Here is a 26,891-nt window from a genome sequence, read left to right as displayed (position 1 = left end):
GTAGAGTTTTCGTGCCCAACTGGCACGAGAACTTACGCCCACTCTATCGCCAACGCGCCAACGAGTGAATGGGCGCACACTTGAATACATGTGCCTGACATACCCACAATAAATGACGGGCTACACCGATAGCGAACAAATGGTCGAAGCTGAATGTTTCGTGACGGTCCACAGGAGTAAGCGAGTTACTAGCGATAATATATCTTTGCTGCACGGTATTACAACGTACAAAACAGCTACGTCCCAAGTCTTGCGCGCAGCAAGAACAAATCTATCGGAAATGAGCATACCCGCGAGCGATTAAACAGAAAACAGCCAGCGACCGCACCGAGGAAATTTACTAAGTCATAAATGTGACAAGCCGCTGCTTCAAATTATTTGCAAACTAAGGAACGAAGAGCAAAACACTAATCTTGATTCAATTCATGAGCGGGAAGCTTGGATAGCTTGGAATACATATTTAGCCCCGCTTTTAGAGCAAGCAGCATATGCGCTGCTCGCGCCGTTTGGACATAGCTTAATCAGCTCCGAAAGCATTTTTACATGTTCTCTGAAGCTGTGGCCAAAGCTTCATGTCGTCTACCCAGTCACCGTGTACGATATCTCCCGAAAAAGAGGTTTGCTAAGCCGCACCGGCGTCATACGCACCCACTGTAAACACGGAGGCAACGGACGCCGTTGAGGCAAGCAATGGACGCGTCACCACGTGATCAAACATGGCAGCGCCCACGGGATCGCTGTGAAAATGGTCAATGTACAGGGTGTGGCAGGGAACTTGAACCAAGGAGCGCACAAGCGCACTTAGCACGTACGTTGCCACAAAAAATTGGATCGGCCATTTCTGAATCCAATTTGCAACGCAACACAACGCACTTGGCGCTAAAGTGAACATTCGAAATTTGGCATAATTCATCTTAGTTAACTAATTAGTCGGAATATAGAAACATTCTAAGGAGCGCCACATGATGACAACATTTCGACAAGTCCACTTGTCGAAACATTGGCTCCCGCTTTTGCCTTGTTCTCGTTTTGCTCATCGTCCTGTATAGAGTACAAACATTACAACTGACTGATGCCTGCAGATTAAGAAGATAGCTGAGGGGTCAATAGCTGAGCGTCAGAGTCGAAGGTGCGCGGCATGGCATCCCTGAAACGGGACCCAGTTGAAGTAAGTCACAAGTCCAGACCTCAAACTTGTGCATGACGTCGCTATTACGAAGAAAATATGACACTTGGAGTGCGATTAGATCACGAATAATGATTCGATCTCCTCTTCTAATACACGCAGTTGTCTAGTACTGTATCTATCCCTAGTGGAGGTGAGTTACAGAATAATTGAAGCATGCACATTGGTTTGTGACTGCTGAATAGAGAGAGAAAAAAAAATGACGCTGGTTTTTTTTTTATGGAGTCACAGGAACAAAACCTAAAGTAACTTACACTGATAAAGGTAATGATAATCTGGCCATGCATCCGATGCCGATGCGCAGTACCAGTTGCACAAGGTTGTTGTTACCTATATAAATCGAGGTTATTGTGCGACAACAAGGTGATTCACAGGGAATCACACCATAGATAAAGACAATTTCTCCACATCAACCAATGGAATTAGTTATTTCAACAAACAAGGCGCAGATAACACGAGCTTAACTTGAAATCTGATTTGGCATGAGCAGGACTAAAGCGTCGCGCTTGAAAAGCGAAATACGACGTTCCTACTCCAAAAGTGCATGCACGCGCAGACAGGGTTGTTTTCGGTCTGAACCTGCATACAGTCTATATATCTAGCGGCGTCATCAACAACTGTGATGCGTATGCCTGACAGCGCAAACAGAAACAGACAAGGTCTAAAGTTGACATCTATGTTTAAACTGAAGCGCTATCTGCTGGGAGAATGTCGCTCCTCTTGCGAAAAATCAACCCCTCCCATTTCAGTAAAAACAAAACTTGGGGAGAAGAATTCTATTCAAGCATACGCACTTTTTTAAACACTTTCCGCACTTTTCGGTAAGTGTTCCCCTTTGTTAAATATTACAGGTACCGTGTATACCTTATCAAATTCGCAACGTACGACACTGATTAGTATTGCTGTAACAGCAAGGTATTCCAACGCACCAGGATTACCTTCTGTCATATGCTTTTGACATTTTTAGGTAACTCCACCATGCACGCTTTCTGAGATAATCTCGGCATGATTAGAACACCATGAGAAAATAAAAAAAAATTGCGGCAACTAGAAATGAGGGACAAGCACGAGCCCCCAAACTGGAAGTGCGTGTTCGATGGCGCAAAGAGAAAAGACCGGCAAAAAATCGCCGTATGTAATTAGGAGAATTCAAGCACAGGTTGCGGGGTTTTTCTGTCGCCTTTAACAACTTTGAAGAGGCACCACCTTTGAAAAACCGCTGCACGCATTCATGATTATGGAGAATATGAATGAGTTTTACAGCTTAAGAACCGCACAAAGCACCTTGACGTTATACGCTTGATTACTGAGCCTATATTGGTCATCAAAATCTTGCTTTCAGATATTAATTTATTTGTTGCGCTGGTAGAAGTTTTATACGTCATGAGATCTTCGCATCCCAAGCATATATAGATCATGACCAATGCGGTCTAGCACCGCCGGAGCATTATAAGCTACAAAGCGTCATAATTATACACAAATGTAATTACAGTGAAAGAAACATCACTCTGAATAAGGTGGTTACTATAGCTGTAAACTGTCAGACCGTCAAATGCTAATCATTATTTAGGCCTTTCACAATGCATGCATTTGTATAACAGCCGAACAAGTCAACATGAGTGCGGACAAATCAGATGCAAGCATTTTTACACGAATGTGAAGCTGAAAGCCATAATTTATGAACAAGCAATCAAGCACTACACACTTTCTGTGGCGGAACTCCAACGGTGAAGTTGGGCAAAACAAAACTACCATTACATATTACAGCAAATCTCCAAACGCAAGCAGTTCTGACTCTAGAATTCCTCACTACCTATACGATTTCAAAAAAGTGGTAGGCGACCCTAATCTTTGGCTTAGGTGTCTCTTAGTGGCACTCGCACCTCGGCGTTGGTGTTCTTTAGGTCAACTTTAGGCAAACGCAACGCACGAACCGAACTCGGAGGCAAATGCTCGCCATTAATTAGCCGGTTCTTGTGTGTGACGTCATTAGTGACGTCATTACTTCAGCTTTGTACTTCCGAGTTACCAGGAATTTCGCCACTGTCGTGCTCCCGTGGCGCTACCATAAAGTGCGTTCTCACTTCAATTGACTTCATAAACAGATGTCTGGACAAGCGCGAAGAAACGACGAATGATCTAAACAAATGATCAAAGCAGGATCAGAATCCCAGAATAGGTTCAATAAAGTTGCTGTTATGAGAATTTAAGACATTTAAGATATACGAATGTGAGTCCTTCGAGAAAGCATCTCTCAGAAATAATTTTGAGACTACATAACGCTCTTTTTGATAATGATTATCGCTTTAGAATTATTCAGATACTACCCGAGCCAAATAGTGCATACGAAGACTCAGAATATCTTTGAAGGAAGCAATATGGTCTCGGTGCTACGAATAATGCGCTCCTACGTTTCTCCAACATGACTCCTCAGGACGGCCACGTATATCGTACACAAAAGCGAATTCAAATTATGCAGGGAAATCTTCATGATACGTACGGAAAATGCGCTTCATTCTTACTCGGCACAAGCACCTAGAGTCGAAATAGTTTGCATAATGCCGAGAAGGCCAAATTCACACGATAACTACGTTACACTTTGTGTTGCATCTCAGTTTGTTTTACTTGAACTGATTAAACAGAGCATCACATACGTCTGCGATCTTCACTGTAGAAGTTCTGACGCATAAAAACTGCACATTTAACACAGACGCAGTCCTGCGAGTGAGCAACACTGTGCCTGACATTGCAGTAGCGATAGGATACGGCTAGTTTACACAGCCTTTCTCGCACTTAAATATAATTAAGTTATCCTTAAAAAAACGAAGCGCACGTAGCCCCTTCGCGCGTTGCTGCTGCTGATGATGACTATCGATAATTTCAATAGGCATTTACTTCGAAATGAGATGGCGACAAATAGTCTTAGTTAATTAACCGGTAAATAAACCTTAGTTGGAAGAAAGCGACAGCCCTGTGTATTCGTCTCGTCCTTATTTATTTCGTGCTACTGTGTTCCTTCTCAGACAAATAGTCAGTCTGCTTGAGATAATCAGTGATACACATGCATAGCAGTCTACCTATACCTCCTTGATATATCACTCTTCCTTAATATCTCTATATATTAATGAAGAGTGATATATCAACTAGTCCGGTTCTATCAATATCTTACCCGCTTTTATTTCACTAGCACTCTAAACGTTTCTTGCTTATATCGACTGGTGATCAGTAAATGCTGCCATCCGCTTTGAATCCTAGCGCTTCTGGAAGGTGGACGTCGAATACGGATCTTCCTGAGTGAATGCTTTGGCATGCCTTTACAATATGCGGAATCATTTCCAGACTTTTGCTGCAGTGGACATATGTCTCATCTGGATTCCAATACTTGCTCCGGTGTGTTTTTGTCCTCAAGCAGCCAACTCGGGCCTCATAAAGCAAGGCACTGTCTTTTGTTGATTGTACAGATTTTACCGACTTCTATCTTAACCATACTAGTCCATGTTTTCTTTTGCTGCCATTTTTTGCGTCCAATTCACCGTCTGTTTCACTTTCTTTTTGATGACTCCTGGCGGTCTGTTCACAATTTTGATTCCCTCTTCCTACAATTCAGTGTCCACGGTTTTGAAGTACAGATATTGGTGCACTTTAGCCCCCCCTCCCATTAATTTTCATACATGATCCTGAGTGATCGGACTAATTTCGCACCGCTCTCACCTGGTTTCAAAAGATGCCCAACCCATGTCACCCGGCACTACCTCTGTTGTGGTTTTACCGTGAGCCTCCAGTGCCAGTCGGCCCAGCATCTACGGCTATACCTTGCCTTCCCAATTTTAGCCGCTAAGACAACGTCACAAAACTTCAAGCAGTACAGAAGGTTAGACTTAAACTATGGTGCGCGCACACTGTGAAGCAATGCTAGGTCACGAAGCCTTGCGGCACCTCCTAGCACAGCATATAGAATTGTCACCACGCTGAAATACTGAGTACGTGATACAAGGGCTAAGATTCGGTGTCCGTGTAAGGATCAAGGATCCTGGGTATTATTCCTGGCTCGATGACTAATTTCACTTTGTTTTGCTTCTTGACTGTTGACATGCACTCGTTGACGAGATCACTCAAAACTCGACTAGGCAAGTTTATTACTCCTGTTTGGAGCGATATTTAAAAAGAAAGAGTACTAGGACCAGAAAAGCACCTCATCTCACCGTTCATCCTTTTTCGCTGACAATCTAAGGAATTAAACCCTAAAAAGTCACAGGTGATGTGTAATGCGTGCAGTGAGACGTCGGGCTTTTGCTTGCGTGCTTAAACACATTTATTGATACTACGCGTAGCTCTCATCATAGTACCCGTTGTTAATCGCCGTACCTCCTCGCTGAATTAAAGCTCGTAGTAACTGGTTTGCAGTGACCTACTTTCGCTCCGTAGGCTGGCAACGCAAGTCTGTTAGGTCATTTCAATCCAATGCGCAAGTCTTGCATGTCATGGTCTGTACATTGAAGGTAATCCGTGTACAAATCATTCAAAAAAAAGGAACGCGTTGCCTTGGATTGAATCAAATTAAATTAACGTGTCCTCGCACACGTAGCACAAGAAGGTATCTGGAAATTGTCTTGCAGACCTTTGCTGTGCTGTTTTCCAATTTTGGAAAAGCGAGGCGTTGTTGCAATTCCATAGACACACAACAAGAACATGAATTAGAAGCACGCCCACTATAGCGCTTGCCGATGTACAAGTTTCTGCTCTGGGTGGTTAGCGAAACCCGGAGCTGTACATATATGCGGCACAGTCAGTTCCGAAAGTGGACGTGGAGGTGATACGTGTCGGGCGGTAAGGTTACACATGTGATTTACATTTTTAAGTTGCACAATCCGTCATTCGTTAATTCGCTCCTTTTCAGGTTTTTCTTTTTTATGTTCTGCGCATGGTTCTGCGCGTGTGGCAATAGTCTTTGCGCATGCACCCACTTTTTATGTATTCGTGAAATAATCCAGTTCGTTACAAACGCTTTGTGATTCGCGCTCATGTTCCCGTTGGGTGTCTCGGCAACTTTTGCCGTGCGCATTCCCAATCATATTGTTCTAACGAGTGCCAACTCAAGTTATAATAAATTTTCCAAAACGAGCAATGCAGAAAATAGCCTAGAGACTTTATGCAGGATAGTCTGAAAATGCACAGACTACTGACTGGACCGCCACGCTAAGGATGCTTCAGAAAGCCTTTAGGTTGCCTCTACAACTTCGAAGGCAGCGCAGTTCGTGCACGCCTTGCAATCAACTGTTCTAAAAAAAAGGAAGTCTCCGAGAGTGTCGAAAATATCGCAGATAACTTCACTGAGACCGCTTGAAGCATGCAGGCCCCTTATCTTACTTGCTCTGGAGTTCACGTTGTCCGACGGGTGAGCTAAAGATGGACGCCTGTACCGCTTGCAAATGATATTGTTATCTCAGGCGCGATTCAATATTACCGTGAATATCAGCCGCGCCTTATATTTAACTTTCGTCTTATTGCGCACATATGACTAAATTCCGAATGCTTCTTTCCTAGTGCTCAGACACTCTGCACTCGTGCGTGGATAAGAGGTGACTGACTGATAAGGTTTCAATTAGGCCAGAAATAAGATTACAGGAATAAGCAATGGGTCTTTTTTATAGATTAACGGTACAGCCCGATAGGACTCATACGACATGCATCTGAAGTTATAACGTAACGCTCTTACCACCCCCTAAATCACAGGCATTAAGTTTATCGCACTCGCTTCACAAACATGACCCCTGTGTTGTGTCCGTTTTGCGTCTGCCAGACGACCGTCAAAGCCGGCTGAATATTTTTCGCCATTGCGTCCTATATGCATCGCAAGTTTGAATTGGCAATCATGAGATTCTTAAGTGTTTAGGTGCTGCAGTTGAACCACGCTTCGTGATTTTACAAGATTCCTAGCGTCCGACGCTGAACAGAAAGTCATTGCATAATTGCACGGCAGTGCCTTTTCAACACTGAAATTTATAATATTTGTTTTATTCTCAGCCACCTAAGTAACGACCAGTAAAAAGAAGGCTATTTCATTTGCGATGTGCTCCGTATGGTACGCCCAGAAATGATCTCTGTTGAATGAGCACATACACATCCAGACTACTATATCTAATTACAGCATACTGACTTTTCAATGCAGAAGTTCTACGTAAATTTTTATGACGTACGATATTCTTAGATCTAGGAGTTACGGTGGCTATGCGCGCCTTTAACGAGTTTTGATGCGTAGTCACTTGGACTGCCGGAAGCAGACGACAGGGTGAAGGGTACCTTTTCTGTGTGGTGGTTCCGGAAACGCCGCACGGAAAGCGAAGATGAATACAAGCCAGAAGAATCCAAGCACGAAGTCGCACCGGAAACTGAAGAACCAGGTGTGGGGATGCTACACACTAGAACACCTTCCACAGCGTGTAAGGCTGGAACGAAACTGTCAGCTTCACTGGCGTCACAAGCTTGGAAGAGTCAGCACTTAAGTCGCTCACTCCGGTACGGGTGCCGTGGAGGAAGGCCGCACACGGTTGCCGAAGCCGCTTGCGTGATTAGGTCGATCGCCGCAAAGCGCCGCCGCCGCCGCTATCTCCCCGGTCGGCGGCAGACGACGCGGCCGCGCTGTATTGTCCACCATATCAACGCGAAACGTCGTAATCGTCTGAGTAAACCGCGCGGCCGGTTCGCATAGTCACGATAAGCATTCTGATTCGCGACAACAAGCCCACCCTTTGTCTACGTTTAATTGCTCGTTGGTCGCGTGCAACCCTACGAGACGCTCTATGGTTTTTTTCTAGTTAAGGGCCATCAAGCCGCGCTGTTTATTTGGGGGTGCCGTGCGCGACGCTGTGGAAGCAACCGAGTTGGTTTCTGTGGAGACTTTCTCGTTGGACCACGCGTAGGTAGTGGTGGTGCTGCAGGCAGGGTTGGAATGGCGTGCTTGACCAGTGACTGTTCCGCTTGAGCATTTTTTACGATATTAGCGAGGGTGTTATACCGTACGTTAATCAAGTCGGTGTCTCGAGGAAAGGCAATCAAGATGCGTAGAGGTGAGGCTATGAATTTCGAACTATAAACATTTTAGACTCTGCGTCAACAATTATACGAGCAAAGAAAAGAACCTCTAAATTAGCAGTGACAAAAAATCATGTTGTAAAGACTTTCCTACATGTTAAGGCACTTCTGATTGAACATGTGCGCGAAAGCTCATAAGCATGCGCCAAGCGTGCCAGTGAAAATAGGTACAGCATGCGTTGCTGTTGCGGCGCTTGTCACACGACAGCTCTCGTCTTTCGCTGGTTTTGACCATAATGGCGTGCACTTGGTAAATATTTGAAGTGACTTGCTCATTTTCAGGCACAAAGAAACAGTCTATACGCATGACTCTAGCGCCTCAGGTATTTTTACAAATCAAATTTTACATGCAACAAAACTCAGAAAAAAATTGAACATTCCAAGTGTGTTCTGTGCCTGCACGTCTTCAATGAAGCTGAAGATACGGGAAATGTGTTAGAACGCAACATTATCGGCAAACTTCATTGGTGCCTGAAGGGAATAATGCGTCACTTAAGTGGAAGCTGTACGAGGCCTTCCCAGGTACCCGAGACTGCTCGAGACGGAGAAGATGACGCCCTGAGGTAGACTGGGAAACATGTGACGTAGGGTCACGTGTACCCACACGATAGCGCTGCTGATTGGTTAGTGTCAGTTTTAGATTTCACTCCAGTACCACTTGAAAGGAGTGTATGTAGCTGCCTGTGGCTTCTGCTAGTGACCTGACGAGGCCCGCAGTTCGACCTATTGCTTTGAAAACATCTTGAAACTGCGCAAACAGGACAAAGAGAATTAGACGGCGCAGTGCCTCCGTCATGTCCATTTTGTCGTGCTCTTGTGTGTGATCGGTATCGGTGACGAGCACAATAAATTGAGTTTACTTCTCTGCTACATTCTGTCCCCAGACGTCTTTCGAGTGATTCTCTTGACTGGAGTGTACAATTGTAACTTCCACGATGCGGAGGCTCAAGACCTACGAAAGTTGTAGGCGGTTATCCATGCACCTGATGGTATACGCCCATGTTTAATTCTCGCTTGGAAAGCTGGCCTGAAGATGTGTTACCGGGCGGCAGCTTTCTGAAAGCCCGAAAGCGAATCCCATGCTCACAATTTTGGCCATATGCGAGAGTGTCGTAGCCGGACAAAAATGGACGTGGTCTAGGAATGATAAACACTTCTCTGAGCTTTATGTGGTGCCGTGACAATGTCAACAGGAACTTGTATCTTGCTGAGAAATACCATTAAGACAGTATAACTATTCAAACAGTTGTAGACAGGGCTGTACAGGATTCACAATTCCTTGTCGTGCTGTTTTACATTCTCGAACACATATTTCTCTTTAACGGTAGTATACATTGAGCTTTCGGCGTGCCAGTGATGATTGAAATGTGTAGCACCATAGTTCATAATTTAGTTAATGTAATTGCTCTGCCGTGGCGAATGGAGAAAATGGCTTAAAGTCTGTTTTCTGAGCTAAAAAAACAGCACGTATCTGTTTACTGAAACCCATGTCACAAGTGCCTCTTAAGGTGTAGTTCTTATTTTTCCCGTATTATTAGCTATGAAATTTATAGAAACGTAGAACTGGTTGCAAGCAATAGCTGAATATCTATACAACAAAAAGATAAAACATAATAGAACAACTTCCAGCGAACAAAGATGGCAAAACAAGCATCAATTATCGAGAGGTCACGACAAGCAAGCAAGCAAGCAAGCAAGCAAACAACCAAAACACTCGCAAGCCACAAACGCTCATACTTGCGTGCACACTCATGCACAACAACTAAGCGGTTCGTTCAAGTGCAGAAACCGCAAGGGTTAACAAAGCAGCCGTGACAAGAGAATGAAAAAATACTCAATGTGAAAACGATGATCGCAGGCAGACTTTTTTTTAATGACAGGGAAGGAGAGAGCGCATGGCCGCCGTGTTTAAATTTTTGCCAGACTCTTAACCGCGTGGAATAGCGCAGTGAGAGCATGCATCTCACAAACTACTCAACGAGCTCAAGGAAGACATGCACCCGTCACGCGTTCACCAAGGCGGCCTTCCCAAGAACGGCAGTGCTATTTCTAGTATTGAAGAACACGTGATATATAGAAAAGATTATGCAAGTAAATTGAATAATGTGAAGTAAGTACCACTATTGACTTACTCGGTTTCGAATTCAGCAGCACAAATCGCGAAATTCCCTCGAGATGTAGAAGCGTGTATACGAGTGATTGCAATATTTGTACACAGCTTACTTCAACATTCTGTGCCTTCTCTCTCTAGAGTTATTACTACACACTGGAAATCTCGCCTCGCTCAATTTTTTTTTTTTGCCAGTGTCATTCTTTGCATCTGCACATCACTTTAAAACAATGCTTTGGAATATGTACTGGTGCTGTTATGGAAAAACAAAGATGCAGCTTCGTCGTGCTGTCTTGAACATATCTTTCGCACGCACTGTGTCCGTCTATATGGTAGAGTCGGAGATCAGTTCATCGCCTCCCTGCGCCAACAGCGGAAGTCTAAATCTTAGCACGTGGACTGCTGGAGGCGATGTTTCTATGCCATCCAGGGTTGCTATGGATACCCCAGAAGGTGCTAGAATGGACGGTCGCAGATCTCTGACGAACGCGTGGCTTTCTGGCGTAAAATTGCTATCAGGCAGCGATATACGGAGCGTCCTCACGGAAGACTAACAATAAGGTCGTTGCTGATGCCAAGATACGACGCGGTGCGCTCACAAAATCGTTCGCACCAGACGGAGCGAGCTGCGCAGTGAGAATGGGACAGATATGGGAACAAACGCGCGACTGTCTCGTGACGTCAACGGACCAAGCGCTAGACGTCAACAGCATTGCCAACTTGGCACGCCTAGACAAACCACTGGAACGTTTACAGAACACACACTCTTAACCATTGTGTGTGCCGCCACCGCACGACGTTGAACTGATGCCTGGGCCGCTATTTTGTAGCGATGCCTTATGCCTTATTCTATGCTATTCTTATCATCCACCACACACGGCCGTCCGATCCCGTTGATAATGTGGGCGGACCGTCGCTCTGACCACTGGCCAAGCGCGAAAAGCGTGAAAAAGCATAGAATCGGAAAAGGCATCACTACAAAATACCGGCCCTGAACACTTCTTTTCCGCTTCAGCTAAAAGAGGGACAAATCTCGCACACATGCTCAATGCGTGAAATATTCGGCACTATATATTTTGACCTCGTAGGAAAGGCAGCTTTAAAATTTATTAATAAGATTTCGGCAAATCCAATGCACCTTGTTGGTATCTACGCGCACAGCGAAGTTTTGTTTAAGTGCAAGAAGGGTCATCAAGCCTGCGTTAGTTTGCGTTATTGCAATGCCAGTTTAAAGTCATTCCAAAAGCCCTCGCCCAAACTACATCATCCACGTAGCAAGCTGTTCGACCCATAGGGTTTCATACAATTCCTAAAGGGAACTGTTGCGATAGTGCAAACAGGGCAGTTCAGCCAGCACAGAGATGGTGGGTCTTCGTTCTTCGGGGCTTAAATAGATTCTAGAATTTGCAAATTGGTCATTCTTGAGAAAGTACTGCGTTATTATTAATTAACAAAACGTTATTAAAGCTGTCCGATGGCAGGATTCGGGCACGGGAGCTCTAGCACAGAAGCCCGATATCGAAACCGTTACGTCACGGACACATGGACAAGCGGAACCGCTGCGATAAGCAGCGATTATGCAGGCTTGCGGAGTCTTATTACCGTCTGCTTTAAGAAAAGTGTGAATTGATCTTAAATTCAGGCCAAGTTAGGCCCACATAAAGAGTAATAAACACAAAACACAGCCACAACAAAGTCTGAATCCACAAGCAAAAGATCAGACAAATCCATGTACTACCCATCATTTCCATGGTGGTCGAACGACCGCAGTGCCACAGTTCCCTGTAGTAATTGTAAGAAGCTCCACAGTCCAAGCCCAGCCTCTTCGCATCTCCTTGAGTGCGCGTGCGTGTGCTTTCGCGCACCTGCGCAATGCAATATGACACGCGCGGCGATCATCCCAAATAGCTAGTTGGTATTGACACGACAGAAATAGACTTGCGATTGTGTTCTGATGGCTAGAGCATCCGGCTGCTGTACTGTGGTACTGAGCTTCGATACCACCACTGGGCACATCAGTTATTTTTTTTTCTAAGCTCGAGCCATTCTGCTAGGCAACAGATTCACGCGGCAGCACTAAGCGGGTGCGGTCAGGAAATTTGGGATTGGGTGTTCGCGTTTCGGCCTAGTTCTTGAGCTGTGTAGCGAAAGCACGGGGAGCGTTTGCAGAGAAGGCTTCGCTATGAAAGGCTGGCACGAAGTGAGATGATGGAGGGTAATATATATATATATATATATATATATATATAGTCCATTCCTGGCAAATCCTCCAGAATGGCTGTTGTGTCCCGGTGACACAAGAGGCACAGATTCCTGAAATATTTCTTGATACGTATACACATCTGTCATCATCGTTATTCACCTCGCGAATGACTATACATTATACTTTCGTCCTCGTGACACACATGTATGCGCGCGCGCACGCGCGCACGCACGCACGCACGCACGCACGCACGCACTCTCTCGCTCTCGGCGGACTTGCGACTGATTTATTGAAACATCCACGTACTTTTAAACACTGGTTTTCCTGCGCAAGCGCGCATGCAAAAAGAAAGACCAATCACGCACACTGAAGATGTCAAACGAACCCCGATAAAAACCTACACTCTTTCTCTGTGATAAGCACAGATGGGTCGCCTTATGCGAACCAGCTCGGTCTTTCTGATATGAAACGCTTCAAGCAGTTCGCGCTCGTGCTTCGACTTTCCCCTGCCGATAATGCTAGTAGTTCTCGAGAATAACGGGACTGTTGCCCTTCAGGACAAATGCGGAACTGCACTCGAGTCTTTCCGGGAGCTTCGGAGTGTGTATTTAAGGCGCACCATTGTACTGCACGGCGACAAGAGTTGTTCAAAAACAAGGCGTTTGTATTGGTTCGAGTGTCGCGCCCGTACTGTGTAGCGTGTTTTTTGCCAAGTTCGATTCAGCGCTACGTGAAGCACTTCAAGACACGGGTGTAGTCAGGGTTTCTAGATATGCTGATTTATTTAATCAACCTAAATATTTCTTCAAATGACCAGCTATCTCATACGTCAGATTGAATATTAATTGTTTTTAGTGCCTGTTCAAAGAACTTGGTTTTTACCAAACACGTATCAGGTGACAAGACCATTAGGTTCCAAGATTTAAAACTTATGTTTTCACCTGACGGACACGTATGTTGGAAGTATGCTCCCAGATCTAAAAAGGCTCATTTGCCTTTCGGATCAGCCCACTTGAAATTGGTTAAACGCAGCATCGCGAATTTGTGTTTCATGAACGCATTGAAAAAATGTTGCCCGCACTTTGTGTAGCAAAGCTTTGCAGAACAGGTGGACTGGTTAAAAGCTTCCGGTTTCCCGTCGTCTGTAGTGTTGACTGTTGGTGAAACAATGGCAAGAAAAATGGAGAAACCACGCGTGAATTGCGATCGCCAATTAGAAGAGACAAGAAACATTGAGGTTATCCCCTGCTTCCATAAGATTTCCCACTAGCTGAAAAGAGTGGCCAAAAAATTTGATGTTAACTTGGTGTTTTCAGCTACTCGCAAGCGTTCTGGCCTCTGCGCCTGCATCTCGGGCTGTGAAGGAGATTCAGACTGCAAAACCAAGCACCGAACAAAGTTCACGAAGTGCGCTGCGGGGGTGGTTTATTCGATTCCCACGTCTTGTGGAAAAAAGTATATATCGGCCAGACGGGGCAGTATTTAAATGACTGTCTCAGAGAACACGACTACACGGTGAGATCGGGCACAGGGCTGGCTTTGCATGTGAAAGACTTAACTGCTGCAGTGCTTTGTTTCACTGCACTACCATCGGCAGAGGGAGTCAGAGCACGAGCGCAAAGTGCTTGTAGCGTTTCATATCAGAAAGAACGAGCTGGTTTTGCATAAACGACCGATCTGGGCTTATCGCAGAGAAAGAGTGGCGGTTTTTATCAGGGTTTCTTTGACGTTTTCAATGTGTCTGATTGGTCTCTTTCGTTTGCATGTGCGCCTGCGCAGGAAAAGCGGTGTTTAAAAGTATACGTGGATGCTTCAATAAATCAGTTGTAGGTCCGGCTATCGCGTGTGTGCCTCCTTCTGGTCGTGCATATTGGTTCTCGCTGGTTTTATTAGATTTGGTGCTCACATTTCTGCCTAGTTTTCGGGATGTGAAGTGGATACACGTGAAAACTGTACAAGAATAAAGTTGCGACCATTGTGATGGATGTACAGTCGCATGCAATGTGATCTGCAACACCGGTGCCCGTGGTCGAAGGGGCTCCAAGATTGTACGGCGACGCAGACGCAGGTTAAGTTCGATACCTAAACACAGCTTCAATTAGTGGTATTTATTAAATTGCTATTTCGCATGTCAGAGCTGCCGCGTAGCCCTGGAGGTCCATCGACCACGAACAAGGGTGTTGCAAGTCATATTGCACGCGACTGTACATAAACATTCCATGCGATTTCACCTTGCAAAGGATGAAATCAGACGCAATTGTACGCATCGTCGTTAATTCTAAAACATTCGATTGGCCGCTTCGCTCCACAGAAATTCCAAGATGTGCCTTCGATCTGCATTTTGTTTTTCCACCCTCAACCTCCCGCCCTCAACTTTCCCTCTGTCGACGTCAACATTAGTAGAGACGCTCTGCTATCGATCGCAAGGACTGCGCGGAATTGGGGACCCTGGATGCACGCGGTGAGAGCGTGGCGGCAACCGCAGATTCGTCACGCAGCGCGAACAAACACGATGCTCTTAGCTTTGGAGAGCGAAACAGATGTAGTGGCGATAGCCGAGGGGAACTCCCGTTTCGTCCGATAAATGCACTTTCGTGAGCTCTTGACAACGGGGCTTGGGTGATTTAAAATGGGCTGGCACTACATTAAGATGTGTAGAGACTGCTCGTTCGCTAGCAGATACATTTTCGCTGGCAGTACAGGTTTCCTAACCAACTGCGCCCCAGCCAGTTTGGCTAAGGTGACAAAAATAATGTTAAGGAGCTTCACACACCTGCGCCGGCACAATTATACGTCGCTTGGCGTGCGCTTGGCGGAGAAGTAGAGCCTTGGCGTCGCAGGCATCGAAACACTGTGCTCTACAATGAAAAGGCAGATTTCTTTGAGTGTAGGTGACCGAGATGCTTACTTTCTCTCGCTTCCACGTCCAGGTGGGGGTCGCTCGCTTCGTCTTTTCCTATCCCCCCCCCCCCTATACCATTTGCAGGGTAGCAAACCGAGCGCTCATCTCGTTGACCTTCCTATCCTTTCCTAACCCTGCTTCCTGTCTCTCGTCTCCGTGCACAGTAAGTAAAATAACACCGTTGGCTGCGGTGGATTGGATGTCGCAGCACCGTTTTCGCACACCTAATTTACTATAAAATTTCAGAAATTGGCCCACTCCTTAGCAGAACGCCCATTTTTCATTAATTGTTAAGGTGCTTAAACCGAAAACAGCTTATTTTATGTCAAAAAAAAAAAAAACGGGGATAATTATACGAAATGCATATACAGAAGGAGGTCCCGTAGTTATAAACTGAAATGGAACCACCTGTGCATGATGACAAGAATCAACATTGCAACATGTAAACAAACAACAATGACAACATGTAAAATTTACGATAACAAAAGCTTTTAGGAAACAAGGCATAAAGGAACAGAAAAAGAGCAGCTGAATGCATTATGGACTAACAGGGCTGTGAATTAGTCAATAACAGGGCAAACTACAAAGGGGTATTTTTCAAAAATGAAACAAAAAAGAAAGCTAGACAGAAAAAGGAGAGTCTGAGGAAGCTAAAAGGAAGCGCTTAATTTCTGTATGACACCGTTGAGATTTCAGCTATTTTAAAGGAAATGGTAATGTGTTGCAGAGAGATAAAGCTGAAAAATGTAATGAATGCTTGCCGTAGTTGCAGCGAACGCTGGGTAAAATCAAGTTCAAATGCTCTGAAAATCTAGTATTCTCTTTTATCACGTTTATGTTGTGATACGAGCGACGTGATGCGAGCGTTTGAGAGTATAGCTACTGTAAATATTCACTGTTCGGCAAATGGCATTACCGCTCAAAATCAAAGCATTTTCGTAAAGAAAAAAAGAATACTTATGGGCCGCCGTAGTTTTGTGACAGGTTTCCTTCTATGGACGAGTTGCGCACTCTGCGTGCTAGAGTAACGCCCTTTTGCGCTCGAAAAGTAGCTGTGCGGTCTACTTCAAAGCAAAGGAACTTTGCCCTAAGAGAGATACGCCTTTATCGAGTGTCACTGCGCTTGAACGCCTTACCGGTAGGTGCCCCTTTACGTAAAGGACGTTAGAGTGCCCGTGTGTCAGGGGTATTAGATAGGTCATGAATATGGATGATGCCAATCTACCATTATCAATAGCTTTTTTAAAATATAATTCGCAAGAGCCATAAGTGCTAGAATATAGTTGAAAAGCCCCAACGAAAGCCAAATGGATAGGGGGAAAGAATACTGAATTTATTTTTTATTGTACTTTCAGTACTGCCAGTCTCTTTATCGAGACCATAGCAGGTGGGCATATTGTTACAATGTAAGCGTTGATACAGCATTTTTTCATAGAACATGTGTATACAAAGTACAATGAACTAGATACGCTACATGTAGCCACGCAGTATAGTCTGGAAAAATACAAATGCAGATAAAAAAAGACCGTTTCATGCATTTCATTAGTGAAATCAACTCTAACGCTAAAAAAAATTTGATAATTACAATAAATAGTGATACAACACAATCTCATGAAATATAAATGCAACACAGCTATTTACAACCTCACAGTGTATAACTTAATACAATCTAACATCACATAAGAGATTGATCCAAACAATGTAAAAAACAAATTTGCATAAGACTAAAGTTGTTCTAGCAGTTATTCCTTACTCTTTTCTATCATGTCACTAAATATTGATGGCCATTGTATATCAGCTATTGTTGAGTCGAAGTGGTTTCACGCTTCTCGATAAGTTCTTCAATAACTTTATTACAATGGAAGAACGCAAATGTGCCCATAATTCTCCATGAACGTGTGATCACCTCTCTTGAAAGGAGTGAGTGGACCGCATATGAGTTCACGTGGGAAACACCGGTTTTAAAAATGAAGTAAACGATATCAGAAAGAACATTAGCAATATGGTGTGCAATAATTTTAATGTGGTCAGCGTTAATATTATTGAGGCCAGCACTAGTCACTTTAAGGGTCCTAATTATTGAACTTCGCGAAACGTAGTTGGAAAAAGGAAATACAAATGAGGTAGGCGGTTAAAAGACGTGTTGAAGCATGAAGCGGAATCAGAACTGTTAATGAAGAAAGCGTCACAAAAGGCATTAGTAATATTAAGCGGGATACTGCACACCCTGTTATTGTGAATGATTCTCGATATGACATTTTGGGTATTACGGTTTGAAAAGGCGTTACCTGTTTCCCACTTCTTCCTAGCGTTATTACCGCATTCTACAAATTTTAGTTTGTTATAATTCCTCATCGCACTTCTCAGCTGAGAAGAAAGGCAGTTCTTTTGTAACGGGCAAACTTAAGTAAATTTTTTAAAGCAAGCACTGTTTTACTCATTGAAGCGCGAAAGTAACTGGGACACCAGTGTAATTCGTCGGACACCTTGAAGATTAACACCTCGAAACTGGTGCAGTCCTGAGAATTTGTTCCAAGTGAGTACGCCTTGCGAACTCAGCGACTATAATTCGTATATCGAAATAGTGGCCGTAATGTCAATGATTAAAAAGTTAAACCTAAGTATGTTAATTATTTAATTAGGCGTTTTGATTTTTCGTAGGTGTAATGGCCTCCTGACCGAGTAATTTAGATCGAGAAGTAGAATTGTGCTATCTGCCACAGGTATTTCTTAAAATTTGGGTGCAGCTAAAAAAAGAAACATTGTATACATACATATACATATGCATACATATACATATCGTAAGAGAAATAACGCGCCAGCCGTTGGACGACAGCGCGAATAAGGGATTTGGTTGCTGTAAGATCCGGCTTAAGTTTAACAAAAGCAAGCTGGCACTTGCGCGAAAAACATGTCACTATATACACCGCTTCTTTTTCCTGCCAAGCACATGCATAATGCGATATCGTGGGGGAGATCTTGCATACATGAACATGTTTTCGAGCTACGCTTCGTGCGGATTGCTGAACGACGCACTGAGTGTTTTCGCGCTTTCAGATTCGTAATCGAAAAATGTGCATTGTTATACACTCGCATGAAGCGAGGGCATATGCAGATCAACTTCAAGAGCAGACGTCTCCCTCAAATGCATCAGGCTTCTGAGACTTGTGATGAAAAGGAACAGCATAGGGCTATATAACAGGTTGCGGCCGGTTGAATACGTAAGCTCGAGCGTGCCCAGTTATTCATATTTACGTGGTTCTTGCTTTTGCAGTGTCGTTCAAGTTTACAGAAGACATTTTCATTTTGCTTTGAAGACTGAATTTTACGAAGAAGTCCATTGAGCTGGTAGAGAACATTCACTCCTGAGGAAATTTTGTAGAAGCGAATTTTCCATAGATTTAATGAAGCATCGATTCACTTTGTAGGAAACATTCACTTCCGAGAAAATTTTCTAAAAGCGGAGTTTACAGCCTGAACGTTGCAGTTGGTTCGTCGGTAATCTCTGAACCGAATTCATACTTTATGTGAAGACACCGAAAAAGTGTCACTGGTTGGATTTTACCTAGCGCAAGTGTTTAACTGCAATTTCCATTGCAGCTTGAAGTTGCGCGCAGGTTTCAGCGAAGTCTGACACGACATTGCGGTTCGGTGTGGTTCGTAGCACGATTTCGGTGCTTTGCCGCGCGACCATGGTCATGAAAGGCAGGGCACTGCATAGCTTTTCCGCATAATTTCGCAAGCCGACATCACTACTGCTAATCTTGCAGCGTTCGCTATTCACCCGTCCATTGACACGCGGACACGGAAGTGACAGGAGCTAGTAGGCCTCTAGGGAAAAGAAAAGATAGCGATGAGCTTCAAAATGCAAGAACGATGCCCAATTTGCCATCATTGAAAAACTGCAGGGGGCGAACTTATACGCAGCCGTAGGGAAAAAGAACAGTGGAGCAGCAGTGGCTGCATTTCGCTGATGGGCGTCGTGCGCGATGACATCACTTGCATTTGACACTCGTCAACAGAGCATTTGTGGAACCTTTCAGATGGGCCAGCAGATGCGCTGGGAATTCGCGAACATGCGGCGCGCGCTGAACGACAACCTTAAGCTTTGTTTTTTTTTTTTGTTTACAGTCAATCATTTCATTAAACCGCTTCACGAAAGCTGCGCTTCAAGTGAATTCCAAAAAAAAAAAAAAACTGTGCCCTGAGTCCACGTATTTTTTTTTAATGACCAACTTCAGAACAGTCAAGCAGCATTCGACAGGGAACTGCGGATGGGCTATAACGAGCTTGGTCTCTTGCGCTCCAACAACGGAGAAAACGGGAAACGAAAATGACTTGTTTATGAGCTAGCATTTCAGGCTAGAATTTAATTTCACGACTGTGTATTCTTACACTTGACAAACGATAACAACCGAATTCTAGGCTTCGATAATAGCACCTAGCCTATAGCGAGGCTTGAGAGGATGTCGTAAACAGACCGACTCAATTCTTTAGAACCTTTTTCTCAAAGTATGCTCAAGGAATTTTTATAGCCATTATTGAAGGTCCAGAAACAACGCATCCCGAATAACAAAGAAATAAGAGAACGATAGAAGGGCCCCCTAACCGGTGAAGTCAAGAGTGAAAGGAGAGCTCCCATTCACTCCGAGAGAATCACGGGCGACACTTAGAGTGATTATCTTTCTTTCAAAGCGCGATTTTAATGGGTACTAAGAGGTTCCCCATATGTGGCTTTACAGCTTAAAGCACGTATGTGTTCTGCAACTGAGAAAGATTGCTCGTAAATATCATTTGCCAACCTCAGAAAATAACTTGAAAGAATGAAAACTGGCAAGGCTTTGCCGCTTTTTTTTTTTTTACGGTAAATAAATACACGTGGGGGTACCAACATATTTTATCCTGATTCAAGCAAGCGTGTATAGGAAGGTCAGCGTACGTACATCAGAGATCTTCGGAGGAGTGCCTTAACCGCATGTCCGTCCGCTGGCTTGGACACTCGGAGAGTTCTGCGCGTTGTCGAGCGACAAGACGCGGAAGTGATTTCTAACACTCCCTATACAGAAGCTGTTTCCCAGTGTCCCAGCTGTTCAGGGCATCCGTAAGGCCGCAAGATCACATTTTGCCTTCCAAAACACTGGGGACAGGAGTGAACGACCCTTGCAGGACGCTAGCGAATTCCCGTGGTGAGGCTTGAGGTTTGGGGACGAAATACGAGGCAGCATCCGCATTGTTGGGAACTTCGTATCGTGTATAGTTTACTCTTCATGCGATCGCATTATAGGGGAACTACGCACGCTTTTTAGATAATCCGTGTGACGCAAAACGGGGGCCGATCCCGAAGGTATACGTATGTGCAGCGTAGCACAGCGTCTCGAAGGGGCCAGTTGTCACAAATACAGCGTTTTCTCTCTTTGTTGTCACGAAGGGATAATTCGATGAACTGGCACGTGACGCACGCGCCAAACGTTTCAAAGAGCGACTTTTGCACGAGAGAAGCATGCGTGCGATCGTACGCGGCCTGACGTTTAACGCATTGTGCGGCTGTGCTGGGAGACAGAGGTTAAACTCCATCGTGGGTCACGCATTTCTTTATAGCATTATAGGCGGACTTCACCTACACTGGAGCTATCTGACAGAAAGCTTAACGGGTTCTGAGCGTATACACAGGGGCGTATACAGTGCGAACGAAAACCAAAGTTTTGTGAGAAGTACGAGGTTTAGAAACGTCACTTGAACGCCTTTCACTTATTCTTTTTGATCAAATTAATTAATTAATTAATTCATTCATTTTGATAAACGAGAGTTCAAGTTTGCCCGCCATCTTGATTTGAGAACTAGCAAAAAAAGTCGCAGTTTAGCCCGAAAGGCGAAGCATCCATTGCGATAGCCAATTAGCGGACAGCTGTGCGAAGTAAGGATATTAGTTTTATCGGCCGTGTAACCTTGTAAACACATAGCCACGCTATACTCGCGGAGAACTTTCTGTGGCTATGAAGGGAAAGCTGCGGGCGTGCGGCTGCTGCAATGTGTTACCGCGCCAAGTACTCTGGCAGCGTTTGGCAGTGCTTTTGGCTGCTCGGAACAGACGCTGAATGGACGCAGCTTCCACGCGTGACTGTTTCCAGTCTGCCCAGACGCGGAAGGGAAAAGCCGCAAAAGAAGTGAACCTTTACACTCAGCGGTGTGCTCTGTCTTATTTACCTGTTGCTAATAAGGTGTGTATGTCTTATCTTCCCCAGCCTAAACTAACGCAGATTAAAACGCGGGGCTCTTTTCAGAAGCTATTCAGAAACTTGTGCGCGCTTTGCCTCCGTAGTTTTCCCTTCATAGCCACAAAAAGTTGTCCGCGAGTATAACTAAATTAAAGAGCATGGTGTCACGCGCGCACAAGACATCATGAACACATCTCACTCGATGACTGTGGAAACTCGCTGTAGTGGCGCTGCAGTGAGGAAACGCGGCAGCAGCAGCGAGCGAATTGACCTTCGTGCAATTGACCTTCGTGGGGCCGCCTGGGCCACACGCGTCCATCCGGGACTGTCCCTAAAAATTCAGGGGACCCTAACCCTTCGCTGTGAAAGGGAGCAAACCGGCAAGAACATTGACACATCGAAATACATGAAAAGCGGCGTAAAGCGCTTATGCTTGTAGCTTGTGCTATGACAATGGCTACTTTGCCTCCAACGAATCGCCTAAAACGCGCGTGTCCGAGTTAAGGTCTCTCGAGCTCGAACACTGGCTCCATGTCGAATATAAGAGCCTGTAGTTCTTGGATGCCGCGTGTTTGCTGCCTTATTAAGCTTTTCAGGTCTTCTCGACTCAGCCAAGCGTAGCCCTACAGCCAGCCTTGAAAACACCGACGCAGGGCGTAAATGAACTTGCACGTGAATGCGAAAACGCTCATAGCCTATACTGCATGCCTCAAGTGCGATTCTGATGGTAATCGCTTAGCGCCTACAACAATGAATAAGTTATCAGACAACGCGAAAACCAGGAACCACCAGGAACTAGGAAACCAAGGAGACCAGGAACCAGGAAAAGAAGGCGGGAGCAATTTGATGCCGTGGTTGTCATGACTACGATGACACTGAGAGAAGTCTGCCGCATAAGTCAGCTCTCTCGCTAAACAAGCACTCACAGCAAAACAAAGCTAGTCATTGCCCTGCACTGAGGGGACGGCTCAGCGCGCAAAGGGCGGTTAAAGCCTATTTGCTGTTTACACTCATGTCCAATGACATACGGTTTGTGAATGAAGAGTCGTGTGGTGAGTAACATGCGCAGGTAAAAGCCGATGACCGCGTTGCATAGGGCGTATAATCACACCAAGTGAAATAATAATAAAAGAAAGAAGAACCGGAGACAGCACCACAAGAGCGTAAATGTTGAACGTCAACGGCTTCTGTTTAGACGGGAAGACGTACAACGAAAAAGTAAGAAGGCGGCCGGCGGTTACTCTTTCGAAACAGCACCGCCGGTGTCCCGGCGAGGAGCTGATCAATAAAGCTTCAGACGAAGCTAGATGGTTTTGCATAATGATGGTTCAAACTTGGCACTTCCCAAAAGTAAACTCTTTACAAGGAGACAGCGCTAGGATTTAGAACGAAAGCAAAGCTGAGCGAGTTGATTAGGGATTCAAGATTCGCAAAGGCAAGCGTGCCAAGCACGAACACAAAATGGAGTTTGTGCTGTTGGCGTCTGTGTTGTCATTCCAGTGCTTTCCGTTTCCGCGTTTTCCGAGTCTGTTTTTTACGTATCATGACGTGCAACTTTTTTGCACCGTTAAGGGTGATGATTCATCCAATGGTTAACGCCGTTACCCTTAGGGTGTAAAATGGAATCCTTCATGTGGACAAATTAACTTTCATTCTGAGGAGAATATTTATGGCAAGTAAATATGACGACACAAAAACTGTGTGAAAAAAAAAAATTATGGTCATCACTGTGAAACTCTCGTACCGGATATTGCAGTGCACACCAGGCGGTGAAGCGTTTTACAGTTTTCAACTGTACGGTTTCCCTCATTGCAGGTTTAGTTTGAACTCTCTTTTGTGTATTATGAGCAATTTTTTATGAGCTTTGAGGGCGAGCAGCCGTGAGAGAATCCAGTACGATTAAGGGTAGAAAACCTGTACCGTACAGGGCGTCGCTGCAGCTGCAGCGAATTGGGACCTGCGGACGACGACGCCCTCTCCGAATTTTAAGTGCGCAGCAGTTGACGCCGAATAGCTTTTTTCCTCTCTCTCGCTTTCGCCCGCTTTAGCGGTTGGTCTATGGTCGCACTCGGTAAAGAAAACGTTCGTTCGTTCACTCGCTCGCTTGCTCGGTCGTTCTATTCGCTTACATTAGCAATCATCATCGGTCGTTACTGCACACTTTTATTTAATCACGTTCAGTGGCACTAAATCAACTTGGGCGTCAAAGAGCGCCGTTATTTTCGGATGACCGATAAGAATATCGTATTAATGTTGAATGTTTCGATGTTCTGAGCCGACCATTGTAGTAGCTTCTGAAAAAAAAATCTCGTTCCATTCGAGCGTTAATTGCTCCGTAAAAGTCCTGCAGGAGTGTCACCACACAACTCACACGGCCACTTTATACACGCGGCATTAATATAACAGGAGTGGCATTGGATTCGCATTCATAGTTGGTAACGTTGCAGGACAGGTGTTAATTTTTGAGCTAGTTGTCTGATAACGTCTTATACGAAAGTATGTGTTTACTAGTCATTAACTCAGCACGAATCCTAACAAGGCGCTGCACGTGAGGTGATGTTGCCAATCGTACATCCTGAAACGCAAGTTCCTTTCTTAATGTACTACGTCACATTGAACAAAGGTAAGTCTTAAAGCGAAGCTTTCTATGGCCATGCCAAACGAAAATCCGTCTGTCCGCGCCTGTGTACAGAAAACTATCATAATCAGCAATGGCTCGAGCGTCGTCTTCTTCCACAGCTGGCTCCGTAGCCGCTCATCATTCCAGCGTAGAATTGCACGCCTGTCGTCGTAATGGGGAGGCCACGTTCACGGGGGTATGAGCCAATGCTTAAGGGGGTATGAGCCAGTGCTTAAGGGGGTATGAGCCAGTGCTTAAGGGGGTAGGAGCCATTCATTGTCTAAGTGACGGACAGATTTAATGTTGAAGCAATTTAATCTTGAAGGATCGCAAGCGGCAATGGCGGCCGGATGCTGCTAACCACGCCACTGAGCAAACTCGAGACATCGAACGCAACCGACAACGGCGGACTGCGGGCATACCGCCACTGAAGTCGTTCGTTCCGTCGCAGCCTAACGCGTGTATAACGCCATTAAGAAACGCAGACGTCAATCGTCAAACCAATCCAACCAATCGTCAAAACGATTGAAACGCCCTGATCGCCAGTGGTGGGCCTTGCGTCCAATATACGGAGCTTTAGATTAGGGGTACCGCACATTCCATCCAAGCTACAAACTATGGGAAGACTACGAGTAGTGCCTGCTCCTGAGGAAGAAGCTGCCTACCGCGAGCGTCAGCGAGAGTTGGCTCGTTAACGGGCAGGGCTAGAAGGGGCGGTGATATATTTTTTTGGTAACTGCTGTTATTTCACCCACTGAACAATAAAACGAAACTGTGGCGTTTGTCGTCACGAAACGGCGTAACGGAGCGCCATATTGTGACGCCTATACACTTCGGAGCGCCGTACAGTAGAGAGCTACGGTTTAATTGCGACAGTCTAGGTTTTCTTTACGCGCGCCGAATGCATGGTACTCGAGCGTTCTTTTTTTTTTTTTTTGCATTCCGCCCCTATGGGAATGCAGGAACCGCCACTGGCAGTCGCACCCGTGACCTAGTGGTCAGCAGCAGCACACCATAGTCATTGATCTCCCGCGGTGAATTTTCATCCATTCTTAGTGTTATTTTGTGACACGTTTGCGTTTGGCACCAGTAAACTGTGACATCCAAAAAATGAAAAAAAAAATAACTGAAGAGTAAGTTTAGCAATTACGACTGCTAGGCACTTCGTTATTAAATAAGTTATCTTTTGCATCCTGGGAAACTGAAATATAGCAACCCACGTGATATACTTTTGCAATCGCATTTCGTACGAGATGGTTATGGCTCTAAGCATCCGCTGCGTCTTGGAAGTCCGAATGCCTTGTAATATGCATATTCCAACACCCGACTTGATGGAAAAGCACTATTGAGAACATTTTTACGCCTACACGTTAAGCAAATAGTCAGAATCCTCTGAACGGATCAAGGTAATCGATGAACTTGGTAAGTCGAAAATTAAAAAGCGAAGTGATTCACCGTACACTGACCCTATAGTGTGACTGGAGCTGCTCTTTCTCGCTGTCAGCGGACGCATTGTGATGAAATAAACGAGGAAAAAAAAACGAAAGTCAAGCCAAGGCGATACGAGATTACGAGCGAGTCAAGTACGTGTATACACGGCATTCGTTTCATATTTTTCGTTTCATGTCTTATGAAAACAAGGGATGAGCGTGCTGCCGAGAAGACAAATGCCAATAACCCAATAACTTCGGGGCCCGCAGCCGGAAGCCCCAAGGTTCGCGCGCACGGTCGATAGAGCTTTGGCACCGAGCTCTATTAAATGACGCCGACCTCGCCGACCTCTCCGATACGACTAACGGCGCTCGCTCGTGAATAGCAGTTACGTACCGAGAGTCGACAACCTAGCGCGACAGAGGAATACAAGGACGTTAAAGGATGAGGAATCGGGCGTGCAGGTCTGTCATATTCTGAGGTTAAAAGCGCGCGGACGACGGTACACACGAGATATATATATACACACATACGAGACCACTTGTGTGCACGCACGTGCATCTTCGTCTAGGCGCCTTTCGCCTCAGAATAATACGATGCAACGACAGCGTTCAGTATGGTTACCGGGTTCAGTCCTAGATGTGCTTTACTTATTGTCTGCGAAATATGGAAAGTGAACATTTACCCGACCGGCTATCCGAACATTCTAGCCTAGGAAAATAAACAAATATTGGCAGCTTTCACCAAAGGCGAAGCACTGAAAGCAATAACAAGGTCTAGTGCTTCGCTGAAGGCCCCTTCTCAGATCTCTCTCTCCCTTCCCCCAGCATAGGGTAGCCAACTGGACTGACTGGTTAAAATCCCTGCCTTCCTTATATTCCCTCCTCTCTCTCTGGCGCGATGGAGAGCGCCACCAGCAGAGTTGCCAGCGTCGCACCTCGATGGCGCACGAGATGAGCTCGACGGGCGTTGGACAGCGCCCATTCAGTGAAAACATTAGGTATGACCTTGAGCATTAGACCTTGAGCCGAAATCTTGAGCCGTTATCGGGGACACTCAAGAGGAGAATGGAAGGAGTACATCCGGGCATCGTTGCGAGAACATAACGAGATCATCCCGGGCAACCAATCAA

The 26,891-nt window shown here is 45.2% G+C and overlaps 1 protein-coding gene across 5 annotated transcripts in view; it reads right to left on the bottom strand.

Annotated features, from left to right (window-relative positions):
• The window catches only part of LOC126522554 (dual serine/threonine and tyrosine protein kinase-like), a 127,307-nt gene that overhangs the window by 81,055 nt on the left and 19,361 nt on the right, over positions 1–26,891 (bottom strand). Inside the window, exon 1 of one of the 5 annotated variants that reach the window (XM_050171322.3) lies at positions 7,487–7,769. The exons of 1 other annotated variant lie outside the window; for it this stretch is intronic. The gene's annotated coding sequence lies outside the window, so the exon portion shown is untranslated. Of the gene's footprint in view, positions 1–7,486; positions 7,770–26,891 lie in introns of those variants that run through there. 3 more of the 5 variants (XM_055066472.2, XM_050171320.3, XM_050171321.3) reach the window with 3 other exon arrangements.

This window comes from Dermacentor andersoni, chromosome 6, assembly GCF_023375885.2.
Source record: "Dermacentor andersoni chromosome 6, qqDerAnde1_hic_scaffold, whole genome shotgun sequence".
In the NCBI taxonomy this organism is placed as follows: Eukaryota; Metazoa; Arthropoda; class Arachnida; order Ixodida; family Ixodidae; genus Dermacentor; species Dermacentor andersoni.
This window is presented reverse-complemented; position numbering and strand designations above follow the sequence as displayed.